Below are 27,351 nucleotides of genomic sequence, written 5' to 3'. Positions count from 1 at the left end.
GATCCTAAAAGAAGAGCCTGTGTGGAAGAGGCCAGGTTCCCTCCCATACGGCAGGACTGTTACGGCTACATCAAGGCAGCACACTGTTCCAGGGCAAATGCCAGGGGATGGTATTTTTAGATTTCTCAAAAGCAACCACTGAATATATATGAAACGACAAGGATAGCATTCATGAAGTAATGTGCTGAAAATAAATGTTATTAAGAATTCCTTAAGTCAACCTTGAGTATAACCATGTTAGCAAGGGACAGGACCAGCCTACGTTTCATTCAATCCACAAACATGAATTCAACCCTTTCTCAGGGTGAGCTACTGTTGGGGGACATAAAGACGTGTTGGGTAAGTGTCTTGCACTCCCCCAGTCAGGTGTGCTTGTCTAAGAAGACCCCTCAGACGGCTGTGAACAGCACCCACCCAGCCCTAGGACAGCACGGCAAGCTCGGGGCACGCTTTCCCTGGACTCCGCGTGGTATCACACTGTGCATACCTCGTTCTGACATGAAGCTAAGTAGCTATGGAGATCTCAGCCAGGAAGTGGACCTATGTTTATAAAACCTATGCATCATTCAGAGACAGGAATATCATTTATTCTGGCTGATCAGCTAGGTATTTGATTGGCCCTTCAAAATGTGAGTGCGCTGTAAACAGCTCAGGCTTATTACTGAGGTTGCCACAGGGCAGGATCTCCCAAAGCACATTCTGCAGGAAATGGGGTTAGAGGTGTATTACTGCACCAATAGAGAACATTTTTAAAAATAAATTTATTTTCTTATGTAACAAAAGGATCTATGAGGGGCCAATCTGGCTGCAGGGATGCCTGGATTTAGAGGCTTGAATGTGCATGGTTAGTATTTCTCCCTGTTTTTCTCAATTGTTTGCTTTCTCCTCCTCTTTTCCTCCCCGTCTCTCACGTCAGTCTCTCCCTGAATGGTGGCTTCTCTCCTGCCATACACAGGCTTTCTCCACTTAGCCAAGAGTGTGGAACAGGTCCCTTAAAAGTTACAGCCTTAAATCCATGGCCTAAGAGGCAAGGGGTGTCTGTCTCCCCATCTCGGCCTTTAATTCAAGGGATGTCCTAATTGGCTTGGCTTGTTAAATGCCCATCCTTTCCACAAATCAGAAGTCACTATGATTGGCCCAGCATGGCCATACCCCTGTGCCAGAATACAGTGTATCAGAAGACAGTGGGGCAGAATTATGGCATGCAGGTGACCATCCCAACAGGAGTCTGCTAATATATATTTAAGGAATTTTAAAATAAAATTAATTCAGTTCATTTATTGTAGGACTGCTCAGAACCTTCAATATGCTAATGAGCATGGTGAATCTTCATGAAACGATTATGGAATGCAGCATTATTAAATTTTTTATCAGCATGACACTGTTTCACAGTGAATTGTGCAGGAGAAATATTTGGTAGGGCCGTTTGGGAAATACAACGCTGGAGACCAGTACTCCTGAAGTGTATCAGTTATTTCCACTCGTAAATGTTAAGTTTTGCCATCCTAAGTTTCTGTCCCTCGTAACCAACTTGTCTGACTTAATAAAGCTATTCTGGTTTCTGTTTCACATTTCTCATTCAATTCACAGATGTTTGCTGGGTGCACAGGCATGGTGCCAGGTGCTGGGTACAGCAGTGAATAAAACGGATGATAAGTGGGCCCTTAGAGAATTGTATTCTAGTAGGGAGACTACCAAACAATAGCTGAATGATGTCAGGAAATGACGAGTGCTTAAAACAAACAAACAAAACAACAACGGAAAGTAAAGTAGGAGCTGGATGAGATAGGCTGGTCATGAGAGGGTGAAATTTGCGTGCAGACTTGCCTGCAGGAGGCTGGCCACGTGAACAACTGGACACAGAGCATCCCAGGGCAGTATGTGCAAAGTCTCTGGGATGAAAACACACCTAATTTACTTGGGGGAAAGTGAGAAAGCTAAGAATCAAGGGAGTCAGTACACATTTACTATTATCATGTAGTGGGAAGACGGTAAAAGATTTGAGCAAATGGTGTCAGTCTGCACTACTAAACTCTGCTAGGAAAACCCAATGGGCAGCTATAGAAAGCATTTTGGGAGGAGGATTATAGGGAAGAAGCAGCTAAGAGACTGTGGGTTTAGGTTCTGTGGACATAAGCTAGGGCCATGGTAATGGAAGAGAAAGGAGGTCACTCAGCCTCACGTTACTGAGTTGTTGTATTCTACATCGGATCCGAGGGAGTGGAAGGACTAAGGATGAATAAAGAATTGACATCCTACAAGCTAGTGGGAAAGATGCTTCCATCACAGATTCAGAAGTCAAGAAGACGAGTCAGAAAATCTCAGTGACGAGCGGGTGGTAGAGACCCCATTGCTTCAGGTTGTTTTGTTGAGCAGGATGCAAGGGTGATTTCTTTCCCAGGTTCTTGTCCAGATGGATTCAAAGAATGAAGCCACAGACAAAAGGTGATAGGTGAAAAGTACAGAAACTTTATTGAAAGCAAATACTGCCTCTAAAACTTTACTTCTAAATTCTAAGCCTAAGACTCTGTCCCCCTTGGCACAGGAGGGCAGAGGGGTCACCTAAGAACGGTGTCCTCTAAGTTTATAATCCTCACTCTGTCCCTCCTAGGTGGATGAAGGGGCCCCTAAGAAGGGTGACCACTGCTTTCTTGTCTAGAGGCATTAAATAAGCTGGAGACCATCCTTTTCTCCCGTGGGACCTTAGCCCTCCCTCCCCCCCAGCCCCCCACCGCCTGCCCCCACTTCCTTTCTTTCTCCATTTCTGTATTTCTGTTTGGAAAGTTTTTCTTGATCTATCTTCAATGTCACTGGTTCCTCACTTCTTTTAGAGTGTTTTTATTTCTAGCATTTCCTTTTGGTTCTTTCTTAGAGTTTTCATCTCTCCTCTTATACTACTCACATGCTCCTGTGTGTTGTCTACTTTTCCATTAGAGCCCTTAACATAATAATCACAGTTACTTTTATTTTATTTCATTATATCTTTTTCTTTTATTCTTTATTGTTGAAAGTATTACATAGGTTCTCCTTTTCCCCCCATTAACCTCTTGCAGCCCGCTCCCATCCTCCCCCAAGGCCCTCACCAACCCATTGTCTGTGTCCACGGGTTATGCATATATGCAGACAAGTTCATTGGTTTATCTCTTCCCACCCACCCTCCGCTGCCTTCCCTCTGAGGTTCAATAGTCTGTTCATGCTTCTATGACTCTGGGTCTATTTTTGATCATCAGTTCATTTAGTTCATTAGATTCCACACATGACTGAGATCATGTGGTACTTATCTTTCTCTGATTTGCTTATTTTGCTCAGCATAATACTCTCCAGGTCCATCTAATCACAGTTATTTTACATTTCTGTTTGATAATTCCAACTATGTCATATCTGAGTCTGGTTGTGATGCTTGCTTTGTCTCTTCAGAGTGTGTAGTTTGGGGGTTTGTTTTGCCTTTCTAAAGGCCTTGTAATTTTTTGTTGAAAGCTGGACATGTTGTATTGGGAACTAAGAACTGACATAAATAGGCTTTCAGTGTGTAGGATTTATGTTAAGCGGTCCAGGACTTGGGCTGCATTTAAGGTTTATTGTACCTATAGATGCCAGGGGCTACACATTTTTCTAGTGTTTTTGTTTGAGTCTCCCCTCTTGACTTTGGGCTTCCCTGAGTACTATTACTCAGAGAGAATCTGCGTCTCACAGTTCCTTCTGCTGTAATCCACTGTTATTATACCAGAGTCCTGCTCCTGTATGCCCTGGAGTAGGGTGTAGGAGAGGAGGAGTATTCTATACATTCCCATTAAATCTCAGTGTTTTAGTGGTCCTGTGGTAGGATAGTAAGAAGCTAGAAAAATTCCTGAACAAGTGGAATGGGGAAACTGAGGCAAGAAAATTAAACAAGGCCAAACAGTTTGGGCAGCTTGCAGCCAATTTGTAAATCGTAAGACCTTATCTTCCCCAACTAAGGACACTTGAGAGCAAATGTTTTATGCCTCTCCCTAATCAGATTATACATAGTTTAAATCACCCTGGCTTGGGAAAATAGAAAACAAAGACCCAATTCATGCCATTTGTGCCAACTATACCCAAGGACAGATGAAGTCTGGAGGACAAATAAAACCCCCAAAGTACTCCAATGTTATCATCTGAGGGGGTATGTTAGGCAGGAAAGATAGCTGCTAGGGCAGAAGGAGGAGAAAGAGAAAAAAAGAAAAGGAAAACAAAGGGGATTTTATTTCACCTCTGAACAAAGAAGTTAACAGTCTTGGGACTTGCCAAGATAAAATCGCCAGATTATTCTCATAAATTCTGGGGAAAACCACAACATGAAAAGGGGGGCCTTGAAATTTAGTCTATCCAGAGGGGAACCTTGAAACCCATAGAAAAATATAAAACCCTTGAACCCCCAACAGGTGGGGCACTCAGACTAGCTGAGTTGCTCACTTGTACTTTATGCCAAGTGTATTCTTAATAAATTTGCTTGCTTTGCTTCCTTAATAAAATCACTTGCTTTGCTTCAAAACTGCTTTCTGTCACTCATCTGAATCCTTTCTCAAGAGCATGACAAGAACCAACAAGAGGAGACCCAGAGCCCTTTGACTTGGTGGCTGTCCTGTAACAGTCCTGTGACTAGTGTTTCTCCTTTGGTCTAACATTTTGTCCACCCTCCCCCTCTCCCCCTTCCTACTCTCTTCTCTGGCTGAAATATTCCAGTCTATTTTCTTGAAGCATGGCCTCAGTTGATGATCTGTTTCCCCTTTGGATGAGACAGGAAGGCTACAGGGGCTGAGAGAAATGCCCTTATCTCAACTGAGATAAGAGTCTGGCACAGTCTTTTCTCTTGGGCGATAGACCTTTGTTATGAAGAGGCTGTGATTATCCTTTTCCTGCCCATTTAAGAATCACAAGAATAGTTTGTTTGTTTTTTATCGTCTGATAGATCCTATATGTAAAAGCCATAGAAGGGTTTGAGCATTCCCAGGACTGGCATCCAGGAGTTTGTCACTCTCACACTAGTCTACACTCAGCCTACAGCAAGTCATCCCACTTTTGATTTTCAATGTACTTCCCAGTTTGTGGCTCCAGCAGCATCCACTCCATGTAAGCAGGCCCTGTCTCTCCAAAATCTGGAGTGTGAGTTTGTCTTGCAACTTTGGTACTCTGATGGGTCCAGCAAAAGTCATTGAATTTTAGTTTGTCCGTATTTTTCTTGTCACGAGTGTTAACCCCATGTTCTTTACATGTCTAAGCTGAAACAAGAAGTAATGGTCTAGACTTAGATGAAATCTCCAGAGCTGTGACAGAGCTGGGATAAGTTTCACAGAATAAAAGACTCAACCCAGGAACCTCAGCTCTCCTGTGGCCTCTGCCCAATTCAAAATAAACAACTAGACGCTGAAACAAACAGCTGTTTCATCCATTCTTTGAGGCTCCTGTTAACAATCAGCAACTCAGGAGAGGGACCCTTTTACCTTTCTTTCCACTGGGAAGGTTGTAACCCTGAGGTTACACAGATGGTTGTTTACCCGAGTCCCCAGCAAATGGCTTCTGTGACCCATTTTCTGCTCTCTATACTTTCCTACACAGAAGATTGAGTGAATTTATGTTTATATGATGTTCTGAGACTCTCCTGTTGTTTAACAAGGTAGTCAGCCCCAAGCAGTGTTCCCTTTTCCTCCTAATGGATTCTGGCGAAACCTTGGCCTTGGCCTTGACTCTGACAGTGACAGACACCTACTGCAAATCTGTTCTAAATGTTCCTGTCCTCAGCAGCTGTTCTATGGAGCAGAGATATATTTGGGGGCTTGCTTCACATTAGCTTGTTCCTCACATATTAAAAAGTTACAAGGTCATTACCACAGAAGGTGGAGTCACACCCTGCACCCTCATCCATAAAAGCAGTCTCCACAGAACACAGGCACGTGGGGCTCTGATGTCTGTTATGAGCTGAGGAGGGGCATTTGTTACTTGCAAAAAGCCACAGGGATTACATAACGGAGCACAGACACAAACCAGACTCTCGGTGCTCTATAGAAATAGGAAAAAAGCCATGGGAGGAAAACAGGACCCATCACTTATGCAGCTCTCCACGTTGTCAGAATGGTTTATGATCATTCATTAGTTATTCTTCATAGCACACTCTTGAGAAAAAGTGCTGGGTTCACAGAGATCAGACCCTGGACTCGGGCATTGAAGGCACTCAGCCCCTTTCCCCACCCCACCCCAGCAAGAATCTCAGCACGGGTGTGACCCTCCCTGATGGGGCAGCTTGGATTAAAAGAAAGATAGGAACTTTCTGCTCATACTTGCATCTGGTAACAGAAGTTCTCCTCCAAAGAAATAAAACACATCTGACTATGGCTGGTTTGAATTGCGGATTTGTTGTTTAGGCCTCCAACAGTTATGCTTCTGGGTTTGGTGCTGACGTATTTGTTCAGAGCCATATTGCTCCTGGGTTGTGCACAGTTGTTCCCAGTGGTAAGTCTCTGTGGACTCGATTAAAAAATAAACATTTGTCAAGGTACGGAAGAGTCAAGAGTTGGACAATTACTTGGCTAATGAGAACATTGATCATTTATCTGAAGTTTTTGACTAAGCTGTTTCAGGAAACTCCTTCAACGGTTCATTTTACTTTTCCTGTTTAAACACCATTCAGATGTCTGCAGACAAGAGGACTGACTGTGCTGTGTGGTTGTCTGTGGGGGTGAAATACATGCTGTGTGATTGTTCGTGGGGATGAAGCACGTGCTGTGTGGCTGTCTGTGGGGGTGAAGCACGTGCTGTGTGGCTGTCTGTGGGGGTGAAGCACGTGCTGTGTGGCTGTCTGTGGGGGTGAAGCACGTGCTGTGTGGCTGTCTGTGGGGGTGAAGCACGTGCTGTGTGGCTGTCTGTGGGGGTGAAGCACGTGCTCCGTTCCAGAGCCGACCTCTGAGGTAGCGTTCCGGGGAGCTCTGCGCCTGTTTCTGAGGTCAGATCTGAGCACAAGTACATAACAGCTCCTGGAAGAGGGCCAGTGGACGCCAACGAGCTCTGGACTGAATCAGGGCTTTGTGAGCCGGTTGGAATTTCTTAGGAGAGCAGAGGCCTGCCCATCCCAGGAACACCCTCCCTCCAACTGGGGTCCGTTCTGACTCACAGGCAAATTAACTCCTGCTAACTGTGGGCCTTTGAAATTTCCTCTTAACACCTCGATGAGTCCGTCCCTGCTCCCCGAGCAGGACGCACAGCCGGGCAGGGGGTCCTTTGCTTCTGGGTGGAGCAGCGTAGTTCTCCATTCAAAGCACCAAGTTACTTCCTGGTTTTACCAAGTATTTCTTGTGTACAGTGGACTAAGTTATATATTGCTTTTAGATCTCTGTTTCCTGATCTTTCAATTGGAGAAATAATAGTTTATTATGAAGAGTTGTCCTATTTAAATGAACAATAAGCCAGTGCATCACTGGTGCCGATAGCACTCCCGGGGCCTGTGGTGTCAGGAAACACTGCTGTTTGAGCTCCTCCCAGCCAGGACACTACACCCCAAAAATAAAACACCCCCCAAATAAGAAAAATGTTGGCTGAAGACCACATATGAAATATAAGCACAGCTTTGGGACTCGGCTCTTTGGTGGAAATGGCTCTATTTTTTGTCGTGAGTGCCTCCCTGACCTTATGCGATGTCTTCGATGGTGGGCCCACTCAGGGGCGGCTCCATGCCAGCCTACTATGGACGTAAAGTTATCTCACCATTGAATTAACGTGGATGACGAAACCGTGAGCACACTAGAAGATGCATGTGTTCTGTCGAGACTTTGAACATATTGCTTTGATGATCTGAAAAGAAAAGAATGCTTTGGAAGTTGTTCCTAATTGGACAGACATTCTTTTTCTAATTTAGTCCAAGGCTGAATAATTTTAAATGGCTCTGAATGCTTCTCAAGGCAGGGCAGCTCCTGTTTAGTTGCTGAGACACACATCTTCAGAAAGCCATGTGCTAAATCAACTCAGGCTGCTTTGGGAGGAGTCAGCTGTATCTGTCTGGACACTTTTCAATGTGAGCCTATCTGAATGTTTAGTTTAGGTCTAATATTTTCTGATACAACTCCCCATGTAAACGTACTGGTTAATACACTGGCATCATTCACCCTGAATCACACATCAGTTCTTTCAACTCATTACTTCCTCCATGACGTTGAGATTCTTACAACAAGAAGCGGAGAGTTCATCGAGCTGTTTTCCCAGTTAATTACTCCTTGGGGCATTGAGCACTCGCTCACTGCCAGGCTCCTGCCTTGGCTGCATTGGGATCAAGATCCAGCTTTATTGATCAGTAAAACATCGCCCTCAGTCAAAGGGGCAAAGGTCTCCTCTGGATACTGAGGAAGATGACAAACTCAAACTCTTTTCCCTAAAACACAAGAATCTATTAGATTGCCCTGGCTGGTTTGGCTCAGTAGATAGAGCGTTCGCCTGTGGACTAAAGGGTCCCAGGTTCAATTCCAGTCAAGGCACATGCCCAGGTTGCGGGCTCAATCCCTAGTAGGGGCCATGCAGGAGACAGCTGACCAATGATTCTCTCTCATCATTGATGTTTCTATCTCTCTATCTCCCTATTCTTCCCTCTCTGAAATCAATATATAGATTGATTAACCGATCTATTAGATTAAACAGAAAAGGATACAATTCAATATGGCTCCAAACCAGGCCATGATTCATATGCTCTCCTGGTCCCTTGACTGACCTTGTGCACATGCTGCCAGGGATTTAGAGGGTCTGTTTCTGGAAGCATTGTCGAGGCACAGATCTATTATTTAGGGTGCCTTCAGTTTTTATGGTTTATCTGCACAAGGGGATTTGAGATCATCAGAAACATGAAACAATCTGTTATTGGCCACTGGTCATCGGTTTCTGATTATTGGCTGATATCACAGGTGGGAAAGAGTGACAGGAATGTGGGGAAAGTAGGTGGAGCCTTCCCTTCCCTTCCAATTCCTATCTTTCTCCAGTGAACATTTCCTGTCCCATAACCTAGAAATCTATTGCTCATTCTGAAGGATACAGCCCAGGACTTGTCCTGACTCAATTCAATATTACACCATTCACCGTTTTCAAAATTGAATCAGTTTAGACTGAAGTCTTCGGTAGGATGACCAGTCATCCCAGTTTGCCCAGTTCTTAGGACACAGGAATTTCAGTGCTATTGTAACCAGACAGTCAATGGGCCCCTGCTGCCTGTCATTACTTGAGCCAATGAAGCAGAGACAGGGTTGAATCATTACGAGCGTTTATTCCAATCCTGCCGGCAGTATGGGGGAGCAGCAGGTCAGCCACAAAACCTGCTCTGCCCCCCACCATAAGGCAGCTGCTTATATTGGGTAAAAGGATGAAGATCACATGGGGAAGTAGCCAAAGGGTATGCCAAATGGGCAGTTAACAGGTAACAGAGGGCTGGCGTCTTCAAAGGGCTTAGTGACATGCAAGGACTGGGGATCTTCAAAGGGCTGGCAATTCTGGTCTCTGCAGCCAAGTTGTTGATCTTTCCATGGTAATAGGCAGCTCAAATGGGGAGGGCGGCCTGCATTTCCAGGTGAGCTCCCAGGTCCCAAGTGCAGCTGCCAGCCAGGTTAGAATGTGCCTTCTTTAATCAGAAAAAAACAATCACGGTTAACAGAGCATGATTAATATTTTACAATTCTAGCTGGTTCTCCAACATTCTATTTCTGCCCCTATCACTATAACCAGGAAAATTCTGGCCAAGCCAGGATGAAGTGAATACCTTACTTAGCAGTCTAACCAACTTTGGCCACCTCTAAACTTAATAGCACATACCCTTGTCATCTACAGTATTTAAGCAATACCCACACCAGGAATGTACAATATTCTCTTTATTCTCAAGATGCAACTGAATTGTGCCCTTTTTCCTAACATTACTTACCTTTGTATTGTTTTCATGTTAAAAAAACAAAAACAAAAAACTTATTATCTACTGCCCTTACCAGATCATCAGAGCCATTTGAGAAGGAAAAATGTTTTTTTATGATGCAGACCACCTGTGTATGTGGTGGAAAGATCTTGACTTCATACAGTTTTCTAAATGATAAATTTGAAATGCTAAATCAACCTTGACCTATAGCCAAAATTGGCTCTTCAAACTCACATGTTTGGGAGTAAACAAAATAATTTATTTTTGAAGGGTTTCCGTCTCATATCTCTTTGGGGAGATTAATTCCATAAACTTCTAAAATAGTATGATTTGCCAGCAGCAGGAAAAGTGTAACAAATTAATTATAGATGTATGTTAAATTACTCTCATTACCATCCTGGTTTAGTAACAGGCTCACGCGAGTGGAATGACTGATCAAAGAGTCTCTTGATCCATCCCCCTGGCAAGCAGTCCTTCTGTTCTGCCTGTAAAGCTGTTCTCAGATAGGGAAGAAGCCATGCTCTGATTGCAAGGGCTGTGTGCAGATCCCTGAGGAAGGAATAAGGTCCACTGTGAGGTATTCAAGTGTAAATGTAGATGCAACCTTCATCCTCAGGGGTTCTCCAAGCCTGGGGTGTTAGAGGTCACCTACATACCAAGACTGTAGCCAACTTCAAGCAACCCCTGCCCCTTCTGAAGTCTCATTTTGTGGATGGCCTGGGGGGTTCTCACCTGTATTTACAAGCTGCCCTTCAGCCCTTCTGCCAAGCTCTCCTCCTGTTGCTACTTGCAGGTAGCTGGTCTGGGTCTTGGGGCTTTGTGTCACTTCCTGACCAAAGGAGATTTACTCTTTGGCGGGGGCCTGATGCGGCGGGGGCCAAACATGGCAGGGATCTCCCTTTTCTGCGTCCCGAGCGGAAAGAGAGATGAAGGAACCGGTTCTAAGTGGAGGCGGCCAGGGATTGAGAAATATTTAGAAATAAAGAGAGGAGAGAGAGATTTGAAAGCTGGGGCTGGGTGGATCTTTCTGTGCCTGGCTGAGGCCACAGAACAGATCCAGACTGCAAAGCTGAGGCTTTATTTATAATCAGGGACAAATAAGGCAATTAACAATGTTCTTGTAAGTTTCACTTGTTTTGGCAGCACTTGCTGCCCCTCCCACAGCCCACTAGCTACCCAGGAAAGATCTAGGGATCAGTTACAGGATCAGGCTTAATTATGCTGGGAGGGGTCTGCCCTCCAAACGAACTTGTTTGTGATCCTGCCACAGGTCAGTCCGAGGCTTAACCCTATAACCGCTTCCTACACTCTTTACCATTAACTAAGGCTGGAATTCCTGGGCAATGTGGAGTCTTCCCTTAGCCCCTCGGGGTGGGACCTCAAGCAACTTCACATAATTAAGCTTCAGTTTTGAGAGATGGAATAAACACACAGATCGTGGCCAGACCTTATAGAAAAACAAAACTCTGATCCACATCTGCAGCAACCAGTCAGCCAAACCACAGAGCCATCAGTACTTAATGACTGACAGCTCCTCTAATATCTGCCCCACTTCGCACCTAGGACCAAACAGAGACAGCCAACTATGCCCAAGCCAATCCCACAGGAGCCTGGCTTCTAGTCAGCCCATCTGCCGCCTCCCAGGCCGACAGCCACAACCAGCAGCCTTCCCTGTTTCTCACTCTCCTGACAGCCTTCGAGTCTCTACCAAAGTCTCCTATTTTAATCGACGAGGCTTCCGAATTAGACATAACCCTAAGATCAGAAAAGAAGCAAGTAAAATGAAAAAAGCTACTGATGGTTGCTGCCCTCTCTGCTGTGGGCAGGTGCGGCCTGGTCAGGAGGAGGGCTGGAAACACTTGAAAGTTTATGTCACGCAATGACAGAGAAGTGTTGATAAATAAATGGATTCATACCTCAGCTTCCTTGTCCTTAAGTGGGACATTTCTGAAATATACCCATTTCATTGGCATTCCTCCCTTCCCTGTCTTTATTCCCCATCCCCTCGCCATGTCTCCTAGGATTGCCCCACAAAAAGTTACTTGTACCCAAATCCTTGGCTCATGGTTTGCTTTAGGAGGAATCCAAACCAAGACAGAAAGAAAGCCTGGTTTTAGAGATAATTCAACTCTAAAATAAAAACATCTATCGTCTATAATGATTTGGATGAAATGCAAACATTATACTGAGATAGGAAAATGACAGATGTTGCAGAAAACACAGCTTCTTGGGAAATATTCTTTTTAATAAATGATTTGTCATCAAATTACATAACCATCCTTTATGAGGACTTTGGAGCCAGAATTACAAGTCTCTATGTGTATGTCCAAATCGTTTAATCCTATGTAAATATTCAGAATGTTCAGATTTCCAGATTGGATAAATTTAATTAACCTTGCACATCTTATTCACATTTTGAAAGCAAATATTTTAAAATTTAAAATATGAAAGATAGTAAAATTAAATTTTCAAAAGAGATAGAAAATATCTTGTGAATATTTTAATAGGTGAGACTTCAGAATTAGACATAACCCTAAGATCATAAAGGAAGCAAGTAAAAAGCAGAGATGGAAAAATTTTTAACTACTGAAATTAACACATTGCCAAAACTGTATCTTTAAATAAAATATTGATAATGATGAGTAATATGGATGTATTTGTCTGCATGTGTGTATATCCTAATTACAAAATAAACCCATTCTAGAAAGCACATACAAATAAAAAGAGGAAAAGATCAATGACCCCCATGAATAAACTCTTCAGAAGTAGGGATTAATATTTTAGCACATATAATCCAAATGTATTATATATTTAAATAAAACACACATATATGTAAATGCACATATATTAACAGAATTTGGATAAAAATGTATTAACTATTCACTGTCCTGAGTTTTTCACTTATTATACTGAGTATGTTTCCATGTCATAAAATATTTATTGAAAACAATCTATAGTTGATTTCTTCATATCTCATTTTATTTATATACTAGTATTCCCATTGCAGGAAGTTTCCTGCAATAGGGCTTCCTGCTGCACTCTACCCTGCCCGGCCTGCTTTCCTCCCTTCTCCGCCACCCCGCCTGCTTTCCTCCCTTCTCTGCCAGCCCGCCTGCACTCCTCCCTTCTCCTCCGCCCCGCTGGCTTGCTTCTCCGCAGCTTTGCTCCCTTTTGCAGCTCTTGGCTTCTTTCTACGCTGTCTTGATATGCAAATTAACCGCCATCTTGGTTGGGGTAATTTGCATACTCTCCCTGATTGGCTGGTGGGCGTGGCTTGGGCGTAGCAAAGGTGCGGCCAATTTGCATATTTGTCTATTATTAGGTAGGATATCCTACCATTTATTTAATATTCTATCATTGGACATTTATGGTGTTTACAGATATTTGCCATTATAAATAATGCTTCAGTTAATATCTTTATTTCTTTCCCTTTTTATCTCTTGATTCATTTCTCATGATACATTACTATAGGTAGAATTTTCTGAAACATAATTATTAATACTTTAAAGCTCTTGAGACACATATTCTTGTCAGCAATGTATAACAGTTATTATTTAATGACATTCTTAACTTGGAGTATTAACATTTAAACATTTTTATCATTGTGATACATAAAAACATATCTCAGGGTTTTTTTGTTGTTGTTGTTAATCCTCACTCAAGGATATTTTTTCCATTGATTTTTAGAGAGAGTGGAGGAAGGGGGAGAGAGAGAGAGAGAGAGAGAGAGAGAGAGAGAGAGAGAGAGAGAGAGAAACATCAATGTGAGAGGGAGATATTGATTGCCTCCCTCACATGCCCTGATGGGGACCAGGGACCAAACCTGCAATCCAGGTACAGGCCATTGACCAGGAATTGAATCTACAACCCTTTGGTGCATGGGCCAATGTTCTAACCACTTAGAAACACCAGCCAGGACAACATATCTCAATTTTAAATGAAATATATCTGTTTATGCTAATATATAAAAAGCTAGGGGCTGTCACGACCTAAACTACCAAACGGTCGACCGAACAGGAGGCTGTGTGGGGCGACCAGGCCAGCAGGGGAAGCAGTGAGGGATGACCAAATGACTGGGCCCTGGGCCCCGGCTGGGGTGTGGTGGTGGGAGGGAGCTCTGGGCCCCAGCCTGGGTGCAGTGGAACTCTGGGTCTCCCATGATTGGGGGCATAGCCAATTTTCAAACCAGGGTTCAGAGCTCCCTGAACCCCGCCGTGCTCCATCTGGGGCTCAGAGCTCCCTTCTGCTAGTTAGGGGTTACCAGGCTGGCAGGGGGGGCAGTGAGGTATGACCAGGCTGGTGGGGAGGGGCCAGTTAGGGGCAACCAGGCCAGCAGGGGGGGGCAGTGAGGGGTGACCAGGCCAGCAGGGGGGGCAGTTGGGGGCGACCAGGCCGGTGGGGGGGCAGTTAGGGATGACCAGGTCAGCAGGGGAGCAGTTAGGGGTGACCAGGCCAGCAGGAGGGGGCAGTGAGGGGTGACCAGGCCAGCAGGGGGGGGGCAGTTAGGGGTGACCAGGCCAGCAGGGGGGGCAGTTAGGGGCGACCAGGCTGGCAGAGGGGGGCAGTGAGGGGTGACCAGGCTGGCAGGCAGGTGAGCGGTTAGGAGCCAGCAGTCCAGGATTGTGAGAAGGATGTCGGACATCCCTCAAAGGGTCCCAGATTGGAGAGGGTGCAAGCTGGGCTGAGGGGACCCCTCCCCCTCATACACAAATTTCATGCACCAGGCCTCTAGTTAGTGAATATTTGTTTATGTCACTTGCCCCTTTTTTCCTTATAGTTTTTACAGTTCTATATGCTCTTACATTATTAAACTTTTGTCTTCATTGAGCACCTACTTTATGGTAGGTACAGGAGACAATCTATTGTACAAAACATTTTTCTTTTTTCTCACAAAGTATACCGTCTATGAAAGACAGGAGTTGGACAAGTGGGTTTTAGGAAAAGTTCAAGGTGCTATTAAAATGTGTGGTCAGCACTGTTCAGAAGAGCTAATACTGCAGGCCTGAGACTGTTATCCTTAAACAGGCCTAATTATAAGGTTGGCCCTCGTACTTCACAAAGGTTCAACCATTTCTTGATAAGAATGGCCCCTTGTGCCAAAACTAACCATACAAATAGTATGTTTCCGTTCTGAGAGTCTGGAATGTTGGTACATGCCAGGCACATACTGCCTGTGTGGCCAGCACCCAGTAAAAACCCTGGACACTTAGTAGTAGTGAGTTTCCCTGGTAGATGACACTTCACATGTGCTATCATAACTTGTTAGTGGGAGAATGAAGCATGTCCCATGTGACTCTACTAAGAGAAGGCCCTTTGAAGCTTGTGCCTGGTTTTCTCCAGACTTTACTCTGTGTATCATCCCTTCATGGACATTGACCTACTTTTTTGCTGTAATAAATCATAACTATGGGTAAGGTGTGATGAGTTCAGTGGTTTCTCCTAGCAAATCATAGAATCTTTGGGTGGTTTGGGGACCATGGACACAGGTAGCTAACCCAGTTCTACTACAGCTTTTGTGGAGGGTGTGTGAGGATCTATGAGAAACTAAACACATCAGGTGGAGTGGGAGAATTAACCCAAGACTGAACACTATTCTAGTCCTTCCCACAAAGCTTAAAAGCAAGACCTGAAACATCACAGTTTCAAAGCAATTTAACCATGTCTTAAAACAAATCCCCCACACCCCAAAGCAGCCAAATAACAATTTTAGAGGGGAAAAAAGATCCAACACCTAACAAGCTAAAATACATAATATCTGTCTAATCAAAAATTACCAACCTTTCAAAAAAAGCAAAAAAATGTGAGCCATAATAAAGAGAAAAGATAATCAAAACTCAATTAGAAATATTAGACTAATTAGATATAGATATTAAGACAATTATTTATCTATTCCATACTAGAGGCCCAGTGCACAAAATTCGTGCACTGGAGGGTGGGGGGTCCCTCAACCTGGCCTGTACCCTCTCACAATCTGGGACCCCTCGGGGGACCCCTTGGCTAAGCTGGCAGATGGACATCCCTCTTGCAGTCCGGGACCCCTCTCTCCTTACCGCCCACCTGCTCACTGCTCCTTACCGCTCGGCTCGCTGCTCCTTAGCCCTGCTGCAGAGGTGGTAGAGGCTCCCACCACCACCATTGTGCTCGCCAGCTGTGAGCCTGGCTTCTGGCTGAGCAGTGCTCTCCCTGTGGGAGCACACTGACCACCACAGGGCAGCTCCTACATTTAGCATCTGCCCCCTGGTGGTCAGTGTGCATCATAGCGACCAGTTGTTCAGCCATTCGGTCGATTTGCATATTAAGCTTTTATTATATAGGATATTCAAGAAGTTAAAGGAAAGATTGAATATGTTCAGTGGAGATTTTTTTTAAAAGACAAATCAAACTTCTACAGGTGAAAACTACAATTGCCGAGACAAAAAATATACTGAATAGAAAAATAATTAGATTAGACATTGCAGAAGAAAAGATTAGTGAACTTAAAGACATAACAATAAAAACTATCCTATATAAAATAGACATATATGCAAATTGACCATACCCCCGACACACCCACAAGCCACACCCACCATCCAATCAGAGCGAGTATGCAAATTAACCCAAACCAAGATGGCTACAGCCACAGAGAGCAAGGTTTCCTAGGTAACAGAGGAAGCCAAGCTTTCCGCCTGCCCTAGCCAGGCCTAAGCCTCCACTCAAGCTACAAAGTTTCAATTACAGAAGGTAAACAAATTCAAACAAATGGCGGCAGAATGGAGCTTGAGAGAGCAGGCCAGGGTTGCCGCCGGCAACAGGGGAAACAAAGCTTTCCGCACACCCTGGCCAGGCCCACCCGCTTAAGGCAACAAAGTTTCAATTATAACCCCAACACAAATGGCTGCCGGCCAGCCTCGTAGGGAGCCCCAGGCTTGGCTCCGCTCCAGGATACAAAGTTTCAATTGTAGAAGGAAAATAAATTCCAGATACAAGGGCCTCCGCTTGGGTTGCCAGGGGGCATGGCCTGCCTGCAAACCACCACAGGCCCCTCGCTCAGGCCGCCCCACACCCCAAGGGAAACCCCACCTGATCCGGGACGCCCTTCAGGGCATACCAGCTGGCCCCCACCCCTGCACCAGGCCTCTATCCTATCTAATAAAAGAGTAATATGCAGATTGATCATCACTGCAACACACAATATAGCTGCCCCCATGTGGTCAAAGATCCTGCCCCCATGTGGACACAAGATGGCTGGCACAAGATGGCCAGCAGGAGAGGGCAGTTGGGAAGCACCCGGCCTGCAAGGGAGGGCAGTTGAGAGGGACCAAGCCTGCAAGGGAGGGCAGTTGGAGGTGATCAACCCTGCAGGAGAGGGCAGTTAGGGGTGACCAAGCCGGCAGAGGAGGGAAGTTGGGGGCAAACAGGCTGGCAGCAGAGTGGTTTAGGGGGTGATCAGGCTGTCAGGCAGAAGCGGTTAGGGGCAATCAGGAAGGCAGGCAGGCGAGCAGTTGGGAGCCAGCAGTCCTGGATTGTGAGAGGGATATCCGACTGCCCGTTTAGGCCCAATCCCACCAGGATCGGGCCTAAACGGGCAGTCAGACATCCCTCAAGGAGTCCCAGATTGGAGAGGGTGCATGCTGGGCTGAGGGACAACCCCCCACCCCATGCACAAATTTCGTGCACCGGGCTTCTAGTCCTATATAATAAAAGGGTGATATGCAAATAGACCGAATGACAGAACAACAGAACAACCAATCAAAGTGTAATATGCTAATGATATGCTAAGGCTTCTCAACCACTCGCTATGACGTGCACTGAGCACCAGGGGGCAGACAGTCAACTGGTTGACCACTCACTATGATGATGTGCACTGACCACCAGGGGGCAGACAGTTGACTGGTCAGCCAGTCACTATGATGTGCACTGACCACAGGGGCAGATGCTGTGATTGGTAGGTTAGCTTGCTGCTGGGGTCTGGCCAATTGGAACTGAGCCCTCCCATGGTCCCTCCCTGGCCCAATCATGCACCGGTGGGGTCCCTCAGCCTGGCCTGCACCCTCTAGCAATCCGGGACCCCTTGGGGGATGTCGGAGAGCCAGTTTCAGCCCAATCCCACTCCCTTGGGAGGGAGCCAGACACAGGGCTCATGGCTGGTGAGTGCTGCTGTGGCAGCATGAGCCTCTCCTGATCAGGACTGATTGGGCACAAGCCCGTGGCAGGCACAGTGGGGCCAGGATGAGCGGAAGCAGCAGATAGGGGCTGCAGGTGGCGTTAGACTGCGGGTTTCTGCCTGGTCCCTGTAGGCCACCCAGAGGGACCCCACCCGTGCATGAATTCGTGCACTGGGCCTCTAGTCTAAAATAAATCACAGAGATAAACAGCTATGAAAATTAAAAGGGGTAGAAATTTCAGGCAGCCAAATATATCAGTAAATAGAGTCCAAAAAAAGAGAGGCTAGAAAGCAGATGATAGAAAAACATTTTTTTTCAAAAAAGTGTAAAGAGAAGTATGGAGGAGATAACTACCTATGAGGCCAATTGTGGCCCAGGGTGTGGAACGCAAACACAGCTGTGTAGTAAACCAGATTCGGGGCCGACAGTGCCCCAGCAACAACATAACCCACAGCCGAAGGTGACATCACAACCACGCGAGGAGTCAGGCTCCCTTCCTCTCTTGGTTCGGGGTGTGTCACCTGAGAACCACTGCTGCCACCTCACTGCAGCTCAGCAGCTACTGTCTGAGCGTCTGCCCCCAGGTGGTCAGTGTGCGTCATAGCGACCAGTTGGATGGAGGGAGGGACACAGCATATTAGCCTTTTATATATATAGATATGGGTCAGCAACTCTAAGCCTGACTCAGTGTTCCAGACCCACAAGGACGTGAGACACAAATTTCCTCCCTGCTCTCCTGGTCTGATGCTGTCACCCTGCTGATGTCTCTAGGCAAGTCTGTCGAGATCAGCCATGACTCCTATTGTCAGATCTTCGTTGCACCTACTTTTTCCTTGGACAAGTAGCTCTGACAATGTCATATCCTTCCCTTCAACTATTCAACTGACATATTGCTCAAAATTCTCACCCTGGCCTTAAGATAAAAATTTTGAGGAAGTCAAATCAGACCATGTCCAGCTCAGAGTCGAGGAGTGACTAAGATATGCTTCTGTTCTGAGTGCTCCAATCTGAATGTTGTGATACAAGCCACATGCAGAAATAAATTCTGTTCCTTAAACGAGAAAGAGGGCACACTTGGGTAAGTGACTGGCCATGTCTCTGTCCATTTGTGAAGAAGTAGACAGCTGAGTGAGGTGTCATCTTGTATTTTCTCTTCCCCTGCCCCTGCCTTGCATCCCTTTTTTTCATGCCCACTTCCTTGGGACTGCACATCCCTGTAAAGCATTAGCATTTAAGTATTGCATTTACACGGGCTTTGGTTTTCTGAGGACCCCAACTAAGCGTAATACAGGAACCAAAAGTATCACATAGAATAAGGAGATGATGAGATGGGGAGCTGAAGACTTGACAAGGCTGGTTTGAAAAATGGGCGTGAACTGACTCAGAATAAAAATAGACTGTCGGAGAAAAGGCACAAGCTGTTTCAGGTCAGTGGCCACAAACCTATCGGCCCGTTCCAGGGGTGCCCAGGACGAGGTGGACCCTGGCGCTTGTCCCCATGTGGATGGCATTTTGGTCAGCCAAGTGTAAGAGAAGGATGAGGGAGCAGTCAAGAGGGTTAAAGATATCTGCAAGATGGTAATCGAAGAGAAACAAATTCTAAGCTAGACAGTAAATGTTAACAAAATTAAAAAGAAGGCTGCCAGAGAAAGCAGAGACCAGGTTGTAGTGGGAAAAAGAACTGAATTCCTGAAGAATGGAGAGAATGGAAGAAAATGGGTTGTGACTGAGCACAGATGTCTGAGGTTACAGTGTCCAGAGGGAAGATGTCACTAACAAGTGTAAGTGTGGTTATAAATGGGGCTGAAGTGATGTAAAGCCAATGATTACAAACGTTAGTGTAAGCTACAGAACAAGACTAGCCAAGCAGACTTTCAAAAACTAGAACCAAATCTTTAGGACACTTTATTGATTTCTTTTCCTATGTTAACTAGGCTGCTTATTCAGGGCCAAACCTTAACTGCTTTTCTTCATGACATTATATGTGCTCAACTGAGTTTGGAAGAACAAAAGTATAGTTAATCCATCAAAGGTGGGATGTGAGGGAGAAGGGTTGGGGCACCCTTGTTGTCAGGGTCCGGGAGGCAGGTAAAAGCCGAGTCACTCACCTTGTCTGGGTCTCACTTCTGTTACGGGAAACCCCCTGTTGGGCTCGGGCTGCCTGTCGCTGTGTCCAATAACGAAGGCAGGGTTGGATCATGTGAGGCGTCTATTGAGAAGGCCGGCCAACCAAGAAGACAGGGCGCTTACAAGCATCAAATCCTGTCTTCCAGCGAGGCGCAGGGGACAGGATTATAAAGGGAAGGGGCTGGGGTACAGACTTTAGCTATTGTCATCAGGCGATGAGATGATATTGATGAGATGATGTTGACGAGATGATGTTTTGACTCTTGGTGGATTGGTCTGACCAAGCTTATCGGTTCTGCTTGCTGGATTCCCAGCTGAGTCACCTCCCCAGTCGCTTCGCACAGGCCTTCAAAGGGATACTTAAGAAAAACTTAACCCCCTCTTCACATAAGTATATGTGTTCTAAGATTAAAATAATATGCTTATCTTTTCAGATTAATCAGGTGCTCTATCTATCAGATTGTAGGTCCCCCCTATCACTTCCCTCATATGGCAAAATGAAAGTTATGCTACGAATCTCCTTAAATTAGTTTGAAGATTAAGTTAAACAAATAAAACGAAGGATGTAATGTTTGACATAGAAAAGAACTTATATAAATCCCCAAATGCACTTGGGTTCATACTGAGTTTTATTAGTACTGTCTTATATGAGTGTACATTTTTAATGATAGACGGTAAATGGTATTGCTGAGGCACAAAAAGAATAAGTGTTTTAAATAAAACACAGTAACTATGCTTTCTGGAGGGCAGCCGTGAGAGGTGTCAGGTTTAGCTATTAAATATTTCTTAGACTTATCTGGTCACCCCTGCCTGCAGGTAATGGCACCCAGTTTGAACTTCATACTTTTCAGTCGGTGTGGTAGGTAATGAATTCCTGGAGATTTTCTGGAGACAAAATAATTTACAATAAAATGTACATGATTTTATTTAAATTAAGAGGTCATAGGTTAAAGCTTCTGTTTCCAGTGAAGATGGACTAAGTGATCCACAGACCCAGGAGAGCAATGCAGCCTGGCCGAGGCCCGCCGAGGGGAGCGAGCTGCATCCCTTCTCCTTCCGACCTATGTTTCCACCTGCGTGGAAGGTCTTCCGTGGGACCCCATGATGCTGAACCTTAATTTCTCCACCTCAAAATACACCTACTCTTTGCCACCTACCTCCAAGGTTTGGTAGATGCCCGGGTGAAATGATACACAGTTGGGATTTTGTAATTACTCCACAGAACAAGGATCTGTCGTTCACAGGGCAAGCTGGCCCCCTGGCTTGTGATTTTCAGCTACATTTGGGCTTTTGGCTGTTACTTGGCAGGAGCCATCTCCCTACTACTTTTTTAAATCAGTAAAACATTCTTGTTTGCCAGGTGGTTTACTCTACGTTGAAAAGCCCATTGTTTGCTGTTCACACAGTCATTGTTTTTCCTAAAGTGAGGAAAAAATACATATTGAATATACAAGAGCAGCTTCTTCATTGGTAGGGAGTTGGTTTAATATAAAATGAGCATCTAGCCTGGGTCGTCACTGCCCCATGGAAGACCCGGGCATCTACTTGAAAATGAGCTGAGCGCATTTAGAATGCTCGTCACCAGCAGAGAATGGGCAGTTCGGGGTCACATGCACATTAATCAACAGGGGCTGCTGGGAACCCAGAGGTGCCGGTGTTTTCCTACATACATGTGTGTGTAAAAATATTTGCATATTCAATTTCTCATGGAGACTCAGTGGATCCGCCAGTAGTTCAGTGCTTTCTTGAAAATCTCAACCGGGAGTTTTTATTTATTTAGATGCCTAGAGAAAGGAAAGCAGATCAAACAGTAAAAAAAAATCCTTGGTTTCTTTGAGAGAAACTGGGCCATGCTAATTATACAAAATGTGTGTGCCACATCGCATAACAAAAATAGTCATGATGGTGTGAATATAAATTCAGGAAAAGTTAAGCAGATAATCCCGTTTTATAAGCTCTGGATAAAATATGAATATGAAACACAAGATAAAAATAGTGGCAAGTGACTTTTTCTTAAACAGCTTGGAATTCTCCTTGAACATGGACGGACTAAGAAATTTCAGGATTCTCATTGGAGACCATTTACAAGGCACCTCACACTTAAAAGCTGTGAGGTTGACTGGCCTGAAAGATCATAGCTAATGGATCCTTATGGCACTCTGGCTGTTCGGGGCTCCGGACAACATTCCTCATACTCTGTTCCATAGCGCGTGCGTGTGTGCGTGCGTGCGTGTGTGTGTGTGTGTATGCGCGTGCTTAATGGCCAATAAGATCATGAATTTCTTTTTCAAAAAAGTGAAAAAAGAGCTAATTTGTGGGAAAGAGTTAGCTCTTAGACTTTTTAAAATTTATCTTTATTGTTGGACTCTTAGACGCTTGATCAAGACATCTGTTCCACAGTTTGATTTTCTTGATAAATCCTAGTGTTTGGACTATGAAGTGATGCATTTAGGTACTGAAGATATAAATACCCTACTGAGATCCACTCTTGAGCTTGCCACATGAAATAAATAAAAATAAACCCAACTGCCTTTTCCAAATACTGTTGTATCGTTTTCTTCAGCCCCAAATCCACATATAATTGAGCAGAAGCCAGGCCCCAAGAGTGAACACTACATGACGTTCTAAAAAAAGCAAAACCAGGCTCAGAAAAGAGATCCGTGGTTGTCAGGAACTGGGGTGACAGGGAGACCTGAAGGCAGAGGCACAGGGAACTTTGGGGGGGATGGGTGGCCTAAGGCAGGATTTCAGTGGCAGCTATAGGATGGTGCCAATTATACCGCAATAGACATGACAAAACAATCCACAAAAGCACTTTCTGCCGTGGAAAGCCAGAGTGATTCAATGTGGAGAACAGTGGAACTCATTGCCATTTCTTCCCCTAGGGAACACGCATCCACCCAGGGCCATTCACAGCTGTTACCAGATCGGTGGCCAGGATCCAATCGTGTTCACAATTGTCCTTAGAGCCATGGGTGCCGAGTGGAGGTCGGGAGGCACTCGCTGAATGCCAGTTCTTCCTCTGGAGCCAGCCTGTGCCGCTGGGCACTCTGCTCGCCCCGCCCCCCCCCCCCTCCCACTCCCCTTTTCCCCTCTCCCTGTAGTGCTTTTTGGGGCTCTCACAACCACAGCTGCCCCGCAACGCTGACCACGGCTGCTCCCAGCGCACGCACAGCGAGAAGAGAGCTGGCTCAGTGACGGATCCCTTGTATGACGAGGGGCCCGGTGCACAGCAGGGTGAAGCGTCCCCCACGCCCTCCAGAACACAGGCGCTGAGCGGTGCTCTCCGCGGAGATTCCCACTTTGCCTTTCAGTGTTCGCACCGGGCTTAGCACAAGCCTGTCCCGTCTGAGCGCCCTCCGCACAAAGGAACTGGCCACGGGTTCTCCTTCCACCCCAATGGCACGTCACTGATGCTGCATTTGCAAGCTGCTTGGAAAGACCTTGCCATTCACGCTTTGGCAGGGAGAAAAGCAACAAACACGAAGGCATATACACTGAGTGGCCAGAGTATTATGACCACGCCATCAGTACTTCCGTTGGGCCACCTTTTGCCTTCAATACTGCAGCGATTCTTCTTGGCATCGACTCCACGAGATGTTGAAAGGTGATGCGACGAATCTGACACCATGCCTGATGAAGAGCACTGTCCAGTTCTGTGAGATTTGATGGTTGTGGAACCAGCTGCCTGATGGCTCTTTTAACTTCATCTCACAAATGCTCAATTGGATTGAGATCTGGTGATTGTGGGGGCCATCTAAGCAAGGTAAAGTCTCCCTCATGTTCTTGAAACCACTCCTGCACAACACGAGCACCGTGGCATGGCGCATTGTCTTGTTGGAAGAAGCCATTTCCATTGGGATACGCCATCAACATGAAAGGATGAACTTGATCAGCAACAATACTTAGGTATGTTGTGCTATTCAGACGTTGTTCCACACGAATTAAAGGGCCCAAATCATGCCAGGAAAACATGCCCCAAACCATAACACTGCCCCCACCAGCTTGAAGGGTTGTACTCATGCATGTGGGGTGCATGCTTTCATGCTGTTTCCGTGAAATTCTCACTCTGCCATCTGCATGATGCAACTGGAAACGTGATTCATCGGACCACATGACTTTTTCCCAATGCTCGACTGTCCAATCCTTGTGTTCCTGTGAGAATTGGAGACGTTTTATCTTGGTAACTGCAGACGGCAAAGGTGTTCGAACAGGCCTTCGGCTTCCATATCCCATACGATGCAGTGTACGGCTAATTTGCCTACAAACGTCAGGTGGTCATAATAATCTGGCCACTCAGTGTATATCTTCAATGTTTCTTAACAGACAACATGGTGAAGACTAAGAGAAAATACGTAGATGGTCTTTTCAGTTCATATTCACACGCCTACGGCCTGAGCAAAATCCTTACACTGAAGACTCATTTGTCCTCATTTGATCAGGTTCAAACCCCGCGTTTAGCCCACAATCAGCCCTGTTTATCACACCCACACGGCTATCCTGGGGTAGCACTTACGTGGTTACTACATTGGCACTGTCTGCATCAGGGAGCCACTGCTGAGCCATTTAACCTGTTACAAATTTTGATTATAATATAATTGCAACAAACAAAAATGGTCAATTAACGAATGTAAATGTGAGAAGTAAAGTATGCACAAACACATTAGAAAAATTGTCTGCACCCTGTTGGCTAAAAGTCAGCTGAGATGAACGAATTAGCCTTGTTCACTCCGACCGCCCAGCAGAGGCAGCGACGTTGAGTCACAGGTCTTACACTTCAAAATCATCAAGTGCATTTAAAACAAATACATGTTGCTATTATGTGTGTTATTGATTATGTGTGCTATTATTTCTATCTCTGAAATAACTACACTACAGACAGGGCCCTCAGTAAACCACCTGGACCACTACAAACCACACTTCGAGAACTTTTACTTTAAGGAACTTACAGGTGTTTCTCTTTGAGGCTAAGTCAGCTGGCCACCTCCCTCCCCACGGTCACCCTGTTAATTAGCTGCAGCTGGCAAAAGAGACCCAGCCTCCGTCTCCTGCCTGCCCGTGATTGATGACTCGCCATCTGCCTGTATGGATGCTTATCAAGCACTGGCGAGTCCCAGCATCGCCTGGAAGGCTTGTTAGAACACAGACCACTGTCTTCGCCCCCAGACTTCCTGATGCAGAAGTTCTGGATCAGGCTAAGGATTTGCATTTCTAACAAGTTCCCATATGGCGTAGCTGAGTGCCACTGGGTCTTGCTCTTCTCTCATAGTCCCCTAAAACAGTGCCTCCCAAAGGTTAGCAGCACACAGATCACTTGTTAAAATGCAGCGCCTGCATTTCTAACGAATTCCTGGCAATGCCACTGCTGCCCATCCTCTGAAACATGCTCAGCCACCAGGTAAACACCGAGAGGAGACACTAGAAACATGCAAGTCGGTTCAGAAAAACAGAATTCCTCAAATACTGTGTCTCTTATGAGGGGATGTGCTTGGACACATACCTGAAGCAATCTCTACCCATTTTAAGAGGTCATGTATGTCCAGCCCTTTGTCATCTCAACCACCACTTCCCAGGGTCTCGAAGGTTCTCTAGTTTGGTCTCTTTCTCCTTTCCTCTGAGTAGGGTGGCAGTCTTCAATGTCTCCCAGGGGTATGGGGCCCAAATGCTCACATGAAAGGCTTGGGAAATTAGTGTTTTACTGCAATGGATTTTATTTTAACACTAGAGGCCCAATGCATGAAATTCGTGCAAGGGGCTGGGCCCTGGCAGCCGGGGCGGCTTGTCTCAGCCCTCGCAGCCCTGGCTTCGTCCGGAAGGTCTTCTGCTGTCCGGTCTAATTAGCATATTATGCTTTTATTATTATAGATATGCCTTTGAATTGCAAAAATCACCAACAGACTATACTATTCTACATGTTAACATTAAATTTTTTAAAGCTTTTGTTTTTTATTAATTTTGGAAAGAGAAACATCAATTGGTTGTTCCATTTACTTATGCATTCATTGGTTGATTCTTTTTTCTAATACTTTTGTATTATTTTTAGAGACAGAGGGAGAGAGAGAGAGAGAGAGAGAGAGAGAGAGAGAGAGAGAGAGAGAAACATCTGTGTGAGAGCAAAACATTGATTGGCTGCCTCCTGCACTCAGGGATTGAGCCCAAAACCTAGGCAATCGAACCAGTAACCTTTCGGTTGGGATGACGCCCAACCAACTGAACCACACTGGCCAGGACTCATTGATTGATTCTTGTATGTGTCCTGACCAGGGATTGAACCCACAACCTTGACATATTGGGACAATGTTCTAACCAATCGGCCAGGGCAACATCTAATTTTTTTAAAAAAATGTTATTTTTAAAAAGGGTGAAATTGACCCTTTGAGACAGCATGGATGGACCTGGAGAATATTATGCTAAGCGAAATGAGCCACTCGGAGAAATATAAATATCATATGACCTTTCTTATATGTGGAATCTAAGGAACAAAACACATTGATCAACAAAGACCACAGACATGGAAGCATGAGACAGAGTGACAGATCTCAGAGGGAAGATGGGAAAGAGGATAGGCAGAGATTAACCAAACAACTTACAAGCAGATATGCACAACCCATGGGCGCAGACAATAGACGGGCAGGGGGAGACGGTTGGAGTGGGGCAAAGAGGAGAAAATGGGGGGGGGGAGGGGACATTTATAACACTCTCAACAATGAAATGAATGGTTAAAAAGATGTGAAAATAACTTTTAAAATGTTCTAAGGTGTAAAGTTTTGACATATCCTGGAAATATGTATATCTGCAAAAAAAGAAAAAACCCACCAAAAAACACCCTTATTCCTCAAATAGTTACATATCTCTGAATTTTTTTAGACTGAAAATATAGTTTTTGAATAATAGTTTTTGAACCAACAGAGTTGAAAATCAAAATTTTAGAAATAATATGATTATTAAAAATGTGTTCATGTAAATAGCATTCCATCCTTTATTAGCAAATTTAGTCGGACTGGCTTTCAAGCTTACAGTTCCATGGCCACCTCCTTTGTGAATCATCTCAGGTTTTTTCTCTGAGGCTGGGCACCCTAAGCAGCCACCTGCCTCCTAGCAGACACTTTTCTGACTCAGATTAACTGGTTTTCCAACCGAAAGCTGATGGCAGAGCTTCCAGCCATCAGCATCCCTCAACCAAACCTT

The sequence above is a fragment of the Eptesicus fuscus genome, chromosome 18, assembly GCF_027574615.1.
Source record: "Eptesicus fuscus isolate TK198812 chromosome 18, DD_ASM_mEF_20220401, whole genome shotgun sequence".
Lineage (NCBI taxonomy): Eukaryota > Metazoa > Chordata > Mammalia > Chiroptera > Vespertilionidae > Eptesicus > Eptesicus fuscus.
Note: the sequence above shows the minus strand (reverse complement) of the source record.